Consider the following 8,808-nt stretch of genomic DNA (forward strand, 5'->3'; position numbering starts at 1 on the left):
TAGCTATATCAATCTTAACAACATAGTTAGTAGCATCATGTGGCTCATTTGGTAAAAATTCTTGAGCAATAACAAGAGTATCATGATTGATCTTAAGAGTAGTGTATTCATCTTTTAGCTTGTTGTGACTAGTGATGAGCTCATTGTGCACCCACTCAAGTTTATCATGTTTATCTTTAAGCTCTTTCTTAGAAGATTTGAGCTCCTTGAGTTTGGATGATATAGCATCATTAGTTTCTCTAAGCTCATCATTAGCCTTTTCCAATGTATCACACTTAGCTAAGAGTGAATCATTTTTAGCATCAAGCTTTTCATTTGTAGCTCTACTCTTTCTAATGATCTTAGTGTATTTTCTTAGTATTTTGACAAGATCATCATATGTAGGTGAATCATCATCATCGCTATCGCTATCATCATCACTAGCTTGCTCATCATCGCTACTATCATCATTCTTAGTTACCTTGCGTTCACCCTTGGCCATAAGGCATAGGTGTGTAGAGGATGATTGTGATGGTGGCGGTGAAGATGCAAGATCAATAGCAATGGCGGCCACCTTCTCATTGTCACTATCATCATCGGATGATCCACTTAATGAATCAATGTCCGTGAGCCAATCACCGACAATGTAGGCCTTTCCACTCTTCTTCTTCTTGTAGAAGTCTCTCTTTTTGCCATCTCTCTTTTTGTATGGCTTGTTCTTTTTCTTCTCATCTTCATCTTCATTGCTTGAGTCATCTTTCTTTCCCTTGTTCTTGTTCTTGAACTTGTCTTTCTTGGGCTTTGTGCATTGATGAGCTAGATGGCCAAGTTCACCACAATTATAGCAATCCATCTCGGAGATTGACTTTCTTCTTGAGCTAGTGAAGAACTTCTTCTTCTTGCCGTCAAACTTGATGCCACTCTTGTTTAGCTTCTTTAGCATCTTGGCGGTTGTCGACGAAATATGGTCGGTAGTCCACCGAGGGGGTGCCCGTGGTGGTAGATTATCAGTAGACGGTGCGTGTAATCAGGAACCAGATGGTGACACAAGGCGTAGAGACAGCGATTTAGATAGGTCCGGGCCATCTAATCGACGTAATACCCTACGTCCTATGTCTTTGGTGTATTGTATTGAGATATATACATATTAACCTGTCCTCTAGGGGACCCTTGTCTCTCCTTATATACTCCGAAGAGACAAGGTTACAAGTAAAGTATCCAATTTGGTACTATTACAATATCTAGTACAACTTGTAATCTTGATGTGTACGCCTTGATCTTACGGGCCGGGCCACCTCGGATGGTGCGGCCCATGTACCATCTTGTGGTACCCGGGGGTATATCCCCCACAGCTAGTCCCCGAGCGCCATGTATTATGATGCGACACGCCATTTTAACCTTCTCCGAACAGTGAGGCTTGAGTTCTTGACATCTTCGACCACCATTGTCGTCGGAGAAGTAGGTTGTCCGAAGAATGTATGGTGCTCTTAAGAAGAAAGAAAAAGATTTCTGTCCCAGGAAGTGTGCCCACTTGTATTTCTGAAAAGAAATGTAAGTGCGTCTTGAAGCGTAGCATCTTTGATCATCAGAGGCGTAGTGGTCGAAAAACAAGCACATTCACCACAAGGTGAAGTGTGCCCACTTAGTCCCCGAGCCTAGTAGTAGGTGACGTAGGCACATGGTGCCAGGGTCTAAAAAGAATTCCTAGTTAAGTTGAGAATCCAATCGTCGTACAGGCGATACGAGATGCACCGGTAGGTGCATCGTACCGATGTAGTCCCTGAGCTTGCTAGAAGGCGAGGTATGAGCCTTGTAGCAAGGTCTAAACGAGAAAGAATATCCCAACTGTATGCGAGTCGCCAGTCGCATGTAGTTGAGACGCAAAGTCCCCGAGCTGTGGTTGGAGAGTGGTCGAGGTAGTCCCCGAGCACAGGTCGAGGAGCGAGCGACAAAGTCCCCGAGCTGTGGTCGGAGAGTGATCGAGGCAGTCCCTGAGCACAGGTCGAGAAGCGAGCGACGAAGTCCCCGAGCTATGGTCGGAGAGTGATCGAGGCAGTCCCCGAGCGTAGGTCGAGAAGCGGGCGACGAAGTCCCCGAGCTGTGGTCGGAGAGTGATCGAGGCAGTCCCCGAGCGTAGGTCGAGAAGCGAGCGATGAAGTCCCCGAGCATAGCTCGAAATTCCTGCAATATAAATATGTAGAATGGTAGTACATGATGTACAAAATAATAAATTATGGAGAAAAATCAGCGGTGAAGAAATAGCGTATGACGCTCAGCAGTCATGAGCATGATGTGATAAAGCAGTTGGTGCTTTGTAAACATCAGTGTTAATGTGAAGTTTGTGTTTATACTTAATATAAACCGCCCGACTAGTTAGTATGTAGCTGAGTCTCCAGCCCTAGCTAGCCCATTAGCCATAATGCGGGGCGCGGAGCCCGTGCACGTGTAGGAAGAACGAAGCGTCGCTAAGGAGCCACTGCCGACCACCCATAACACAGAGGGCAGACGCTCGTGCACGTGTAGGGAGGAGCCGGAGATAGGGCTGTCTCTGTAGGCATCGAGCATCAACATGACTGGTCGAGGATTTGCATTAAGTATAGCTGTATGTTATATTTAAGATGGTATACATGGACAAATGTTATTTGAAGAATAATCATGACAAGGACGTTGTGGAGAAATGTCGTAATGAAAATTGTGTTAAATATAAATATTAGAAGTGTACTTATCTTTGATAGAAATCTGGTCGGCGGTGATGAAGTCGTCCGGTCCTCGAGCTTTTCGACCTGTTGTGACGGTAGTCACGGTTATCATAGCGCCGTTCTTCATGGCGATCATCATTGCGACGTGGTCTGGTGGTCGGGTGGTCGGAGCTCGGCGGAGCCGCTCGGGACGTGGTCTGGTGGTCCGGTGGTCGGAGCTCGGTGGAGCCGCTCGGGACGTGGTCTGGTGGTCGGAACTCGGCGGAGCCGCTCTGGACGTGGTCTGGTGGTCAGAGCTCGGCAGAGCCGCTCTGGACGTGGTCTGGTGGTCGGAGCTCGGCGGAGCCGCTCTGGACTTTCTTCATCATCTTCTTCATCACTTGAGCTCTCATACTCAAGTCTTGCTTTGCCCTTATCTTAGCTAGCTTTGAATGCTAAGTCCTTCTCTTTCTTCTTTGTAGAGGATGAGCCATCTTGTGGCGTGATGTGCATGTACATCTCATGAGCATTGATCTTTCCCAAGATTTGTGTTAGTGTAGCGGCGGAAAGATCACCTTGATGTAGCACGGTCACAATGTGCCCATATTTGTCAATGGGGAGGACACTCAAGATCTTTCTCACAACGTCGGATGGTGACATTTGAGTGAGTCCAAGCCCATTGACTTCCTCTACAAGAACATTTAAACGAGAATACATCTCATTAGCACTTTCTTTGGGAAGCATCTCAAAAGAATTTAGCTTTTTAATCACAAGATGATAGCGTTCCTCACGCTCACTCTTGGTTCCCTCATGGAGCGCACAAACGTCTGACCATAGTGCATGGGCGTCTTTGTGGTTCCTTACACGGTTGAACACATCTTTGCAAAGGCCTCTAAAGATGGTGTTGCGAGCCTTTGCATTCCATTTTTCATAATTAACCTCATCGCCTTGTAGGTTAGTAGCATCCCGAGGTTTTGGGAAGCCTTGTGAGGCGGCTCTAAGAATACCAACGTCTAGAGCTTCTAAGTACGCCTCCATGTGGATTTTCCAATATGGAAAGTCATCTCCCTCAAAGATAGGAGGAGGTCCATCCCCGTGAGACATCTTGCTCAAAGCGATTAAGCTTAAAACGTGAGCACGAGGCTCTGATACCAATTGAAAGGATCAAGATGCCCAAGAGGGGGGTGAATTGGGCTAATTCTAAATTTTCTTGCAATAATCAAATCCTACGGATAGCCCAATTAACCCCTTGTGCCTAGAAAAGTGTTTCTATCAAACTAACGCACAACAGACTTGCAACCTACGTTCCAAACTTACTCTAGCATGGTAATTCTAAGTATGTAAAACCAAGTATTGAATTGCTCAAAGTAAATACTCAAAGTAAATAGAGAGAGAGGAACGCGGCGATGTTTTGCCAATGTATCGGAGAGTCGCCACTCCCCACTAGTCCTCGTTGGAGCACCCACTCAAGGGTGTAGCTCCCCCTTGATCCGCGCAAGGATCAAGTGCTCTCTACGGGTTGATTCTTCGACACTCCGTCACGGCGAATCACCCAAAGCCGCTCACAACTTGAGTTGGGTCACCCACAAGCTCCGCCGGGTGATCACCAAGCTCCCAACCACCACCAAGCCGTCTAGGTGATGGCGATCACCAAGAGTAACAAGCACAAACTCTCACTTGACCACGTGAAGCCTAATGAGAAGATGGATGCACACTTTGCTACTCTTGATTCACTAATGAGGCTACTCTCTTGGATTCTGAAATCTCAATCACATCACTAGGACCTTGCTCTTCTTGGCACTCACAAACGTGTTTCTCAGCTGTTGGAATGAGCAAAAGTGACTCCACACATGAGTGGAGCTTCTATTTATAAGGCAGCCTGAAAAACGAACCGTTATGAGCTTCTGCGGGGTGACCGGACGCTCCGGTCGTGTTGACCGAATGCTCCGGTCAGTTCAACCTATGAACCAGTGAAAATGTGTTGACCGGACGCTGGCAGGGTCTGGTCACCACTGACCGGACGTGTCCGGTCGCATTAAACCCTTACTGGAACCTTACTGTACTTGACCGGACGCTAAACCCCCAGGGTCCGGTCAGTACTGACCGGACACGTCCGGTCACAGATTCCCTTCTCTGGAACCTTACTAGAGTCGACCGGACGCTAGACTTCAGCGTCCGGTGAGTTGACCTCTCTAGCGTCCGATCGCACCGAACACAGTCTCTTGATCAAATGAACTGACCGGACCCTGCGGCCAGCGTCTGGTCGCAGGCATTCGTAGGAGCTACCTAGAGCTAGTTTTAACAAGTGTGCACCACACCTAACTCACTAGACTCACCTAGGTCAAGCTACTCATCCATACCCCCCTTAATAGTACGGCCAAAGGAGAAATAAAGTCCTAAACTACTCTAAGTGTCACTCCAACTCCAATCGACACTTAGAACTAGTCATCCTTAACCTTGCCGTCCATCCTTTGAAAACCGAAATGATTTCCATCGTAGGGGCATGACCACCTCGATTGCCCAATCGATCTCCATTACCATGACCTAACTTAATTGCCTCTGCAAAACACATGTTAGTCATAGTAATCTTGTATTGTCATTAATCACCGAAACCCAACTAGGGGCCTAGATGCTTTCACCAGCCACTATGTGTGGCTAGGCGGCCAAAAGAGGGGGTTGTCGCTGGCTGGGCCCAAGCCAGCCGCAAGCGCAGCAGGCCGCGCCACCATCCTCACCCCCCCGGCTAGCCGAAATCGACCATTCCCTGCTCTGCTCTGCATCGTCCGAAAGAACGATAGGGTGAAAACGCATGTTGCAAGCGTATGTTTCAAGTGTTTAAGATGTTTTGGTGGTATGTTGCAAGTGTTTCATATGGATGTTGCAAAAAGTAGATCGGGATGGTGCATATGTTATAATGGTTGTACACGTATGTTGCAAACTTGTGTTCTCAATGTTTCATATGTTTTTCTAGATGTATGTTGCAAGTGTGGTTATTTGGATGTCGCATATATTTCACACATATGTTGCAAGTGTTTTATGTGGATGTTTGTAAGGTTGAGATGTCGACTAGAGGGGGATGAATAGTCATTACTAAAACTTAATCACGCCGGCTAACCGAATAAGTGCGGAATTAAAACTATCGGTATAGCCAAGACTACACCCATCTATCTATGTTCTCTAGCACCTCGCTAAGATCCTAATTAAGCAACAAAGGTGCCGGGCTAGCTAGAGCTCACCTAACCAATTCTAGGAGCAAGGTCACACAAACCTATGCCACTAGTACTTCAAGCAATGAGGGAGCTCCTACACATGCTAGTAAGCAAAAGCACAAAGCCAACTAAGCTCACTAGCAATGCTCAATAATAAGGCAACCAATGCCAAATTAGAGAGTGCAAATACTTAGCTACACAAACTAAGCAATGTGACTAACAAGGTTACACAAACCAAATTAGGCATGCAAGGGAGCTACTTCTATGCTACACAAGCAAGAAGGTAACTAGTGAGCTATACAAGCTAACTAATTACAAGAGCAACTACACAAGCACAATGTATATAAAAGTAATCACAAGCTTGTGTAAAGGGATTGCAAACCAACGGGAAGAACAAGGTTGGCACGGTGATTTTCTCCTGAGGTTCACGTGCTTGCCAACACGCTATGTCCCCGTTGTGTCGACCGCTCACTTGGTGGTTCGGCGGCTAATTGGCATCACCCGCCAAGCCCGCACGTCGGGCACCGCAAGAACCTACCCCGAAAGTGAGGGTAGCTCAATGACACGCTCAACTAGAGTTGCTCTTCGCGGCTCCTGCGGGGCGAGCACAATGCCCCTCACAAAGCTCTTCTCCGGAGCACCACACAAGCTTCTTGCGAGCTTCGACGGAGACCACCACCAAGTCATCTAGGAGGTGGCAACCTCCAAGAGTAACAAGCACCACCGGCTTGTAACTCGATCGCCTAATGCCACTCGATGCAACCTCACGATGCAATCGTACTAGAATCGCTCTCTCACATAATCGGATGATCACTATCAAGCATATGTGAGATGGAGGGCTCCCAAGCACTCTCAAGCATGGACACAAAAGTCCCCCGAGGTTCTCAGCACAAGCCATGGCCAAGACCACCTTCTATTTTAAGCCCCATGGGCTAAACTAGCCGTTACCCCTTCACTAGGCAAATTTCAGGATGATCGGACGCTCCGGTCAAATCGACCGGACGCACCCAGCCAACTTCTGGTCGCTCTACGCTGTCCACGTGTCGCTCTGCATTCAACCAGAGCCACCCGATCTCAACGGTTAAGTTGCGACCGAACGCTGCACGGTGAATGACCGGACACTGCTGCGCCTGAGTCCGGTCGTTTCCAGAGAGCTCCCCAAGCCTCTGTTTTGCTATCGGACGCGTCTAGTCCACCATGACCGGACATAGACCAGCGTCCAATCAGTTCTATGAACACGCGCCTAACTCTAGCGCCGCCTACGTCACCATATGTCAGCACTGACCAGACGCAGACCCTGAGCATTCGGTCACTCTTCGTGCCAGCGTCCGATCACGAGACCGAGACCATGCGCTCACGAGACCGAGACCGTGCGCTCACGAGACCGAGACCGTGCGCTCACTACCGCCACTGACCGAACGCGTCGGTCCTACCGAGGCTAGCGTCCGATCAGTTCTGTGAAACCTTGTCTTTTCTGTACAGGGCGCCGGTGGCACCGTCAGACTGTCCGCACTCTACGGGTGAACACTCCACCGGTGGAGTTTTAAACCTTTCTCACCTTTGTTCCTTCGCCGAGTTGATCCACATCAACTCCAACTTCATCTCCTTTATAAATGTGCCAACAGCACCAAGTGTACACCACCATGTGTATGTGTGTTAGCATTTTCACAATCATTTTCCAAAGGATTAGCCACTCAACTTGCCACGCCACTCAATCCTAGCGATGATGCAAAGTTAGATCACTCGAGTGGCACTAGATGACCGATATGCAAACAAGTTTGCCCCTCTTGATAGTACGACCATCTATCCTAAACCCGGTCATAAACTTCTCTATACACATATGACCGGTGAAATGAAATGCCCTATGTTATACCTTTGCCTTGCGCATTCCATTCCATCTCCTCCAATGTCGTTGCAACACATGCACCAACACAATCAATAATGATATGATCCACTTCATATCATCACGTGATCATATTGGTTCATCGATCTTGACTTCACTTGCTTTTCACCGTTGCCTTGGTCCATCAGCGCAAGTCTTGCTTAAGCTTCACCGCCACGCGGTCCATCGCTCCAAAGCCTCCAACTTGCCCTTCACGCTTGGAACCGGTCCATCAAGCCAAGTTATGTCTTGATCTTCTCCACTTTGATCATATGACTCAATGTCATGTCTCATGTGCAAAGAGCTCCTTCATCATCACATGTGTGAGCTTTGCAACATCTCCACGCCATTTTCACCTTCATGACATATGTTGCTCACACACATGTACCTGTGGACTAATCACGTGTGTATCTCACATAAACACAATTAGTCCACCTAGGTTGTCACTCAATTACCAAAACCACACAATGACATTTCAATGTTGCGTATGTTTTACAATGGGTTTCAAGTATTTTTAGGTGTTTTTGCAAGTGTTTCAGATGCATGTTTCAAGTGTTTTATCTGCCTTTAGAATTATGTTGCAAGTGTTGCATCTGGATGTTTCAAAAGTGATCGGACGTTTCATCTCCATCCTCGCTTTCTGCTACCTTGCCTCGGTGTCTCCTCCTTCTCCCATCACCAGCTGGGCATCCGTCACCCCCTCCCCATCTTCTCAATGGTGCTGATGTTTGGGACGATGCAGGCCCCACGTGGACGCGAGAAACAAACGGTAGGCGTAGGCGTGCGGATGCCCGTCTGTCCGAATGCCCAAGTGCTAACAAGCACGTTTTGGATATCTTGAATTGGGATGAATTAAAATCATGGTTTTTAGGCAGTCTGATTGGAGACTATGGGCCTATTTAGAACACATGAATTTTACAACAACGATATAGAAAATTCACATGGATCGGTTCACTTTCACAGGAAAACGCATGAATAAAAAAAAATCGACCATTCCAAACATGCGTACATTTGTGTAACTTGTTTAATAAAACTATGAGACTACTTATATTTTAGAATA

Source organism: Miscanthus floridulus, chromosome 9 (assembly GCF_019320115.1).
Source record: "Miscanthus floridulus cultivar M001 chromosome 9, ASM1932011v1, whole genome shotgun sequence".
Lineage (NCBI taxonomy): Eukaryota > Viridiplantae > Streptophyta > Magnoliopsida > Poales > Poaceae > Miscanthus > Miscanthus floridulus.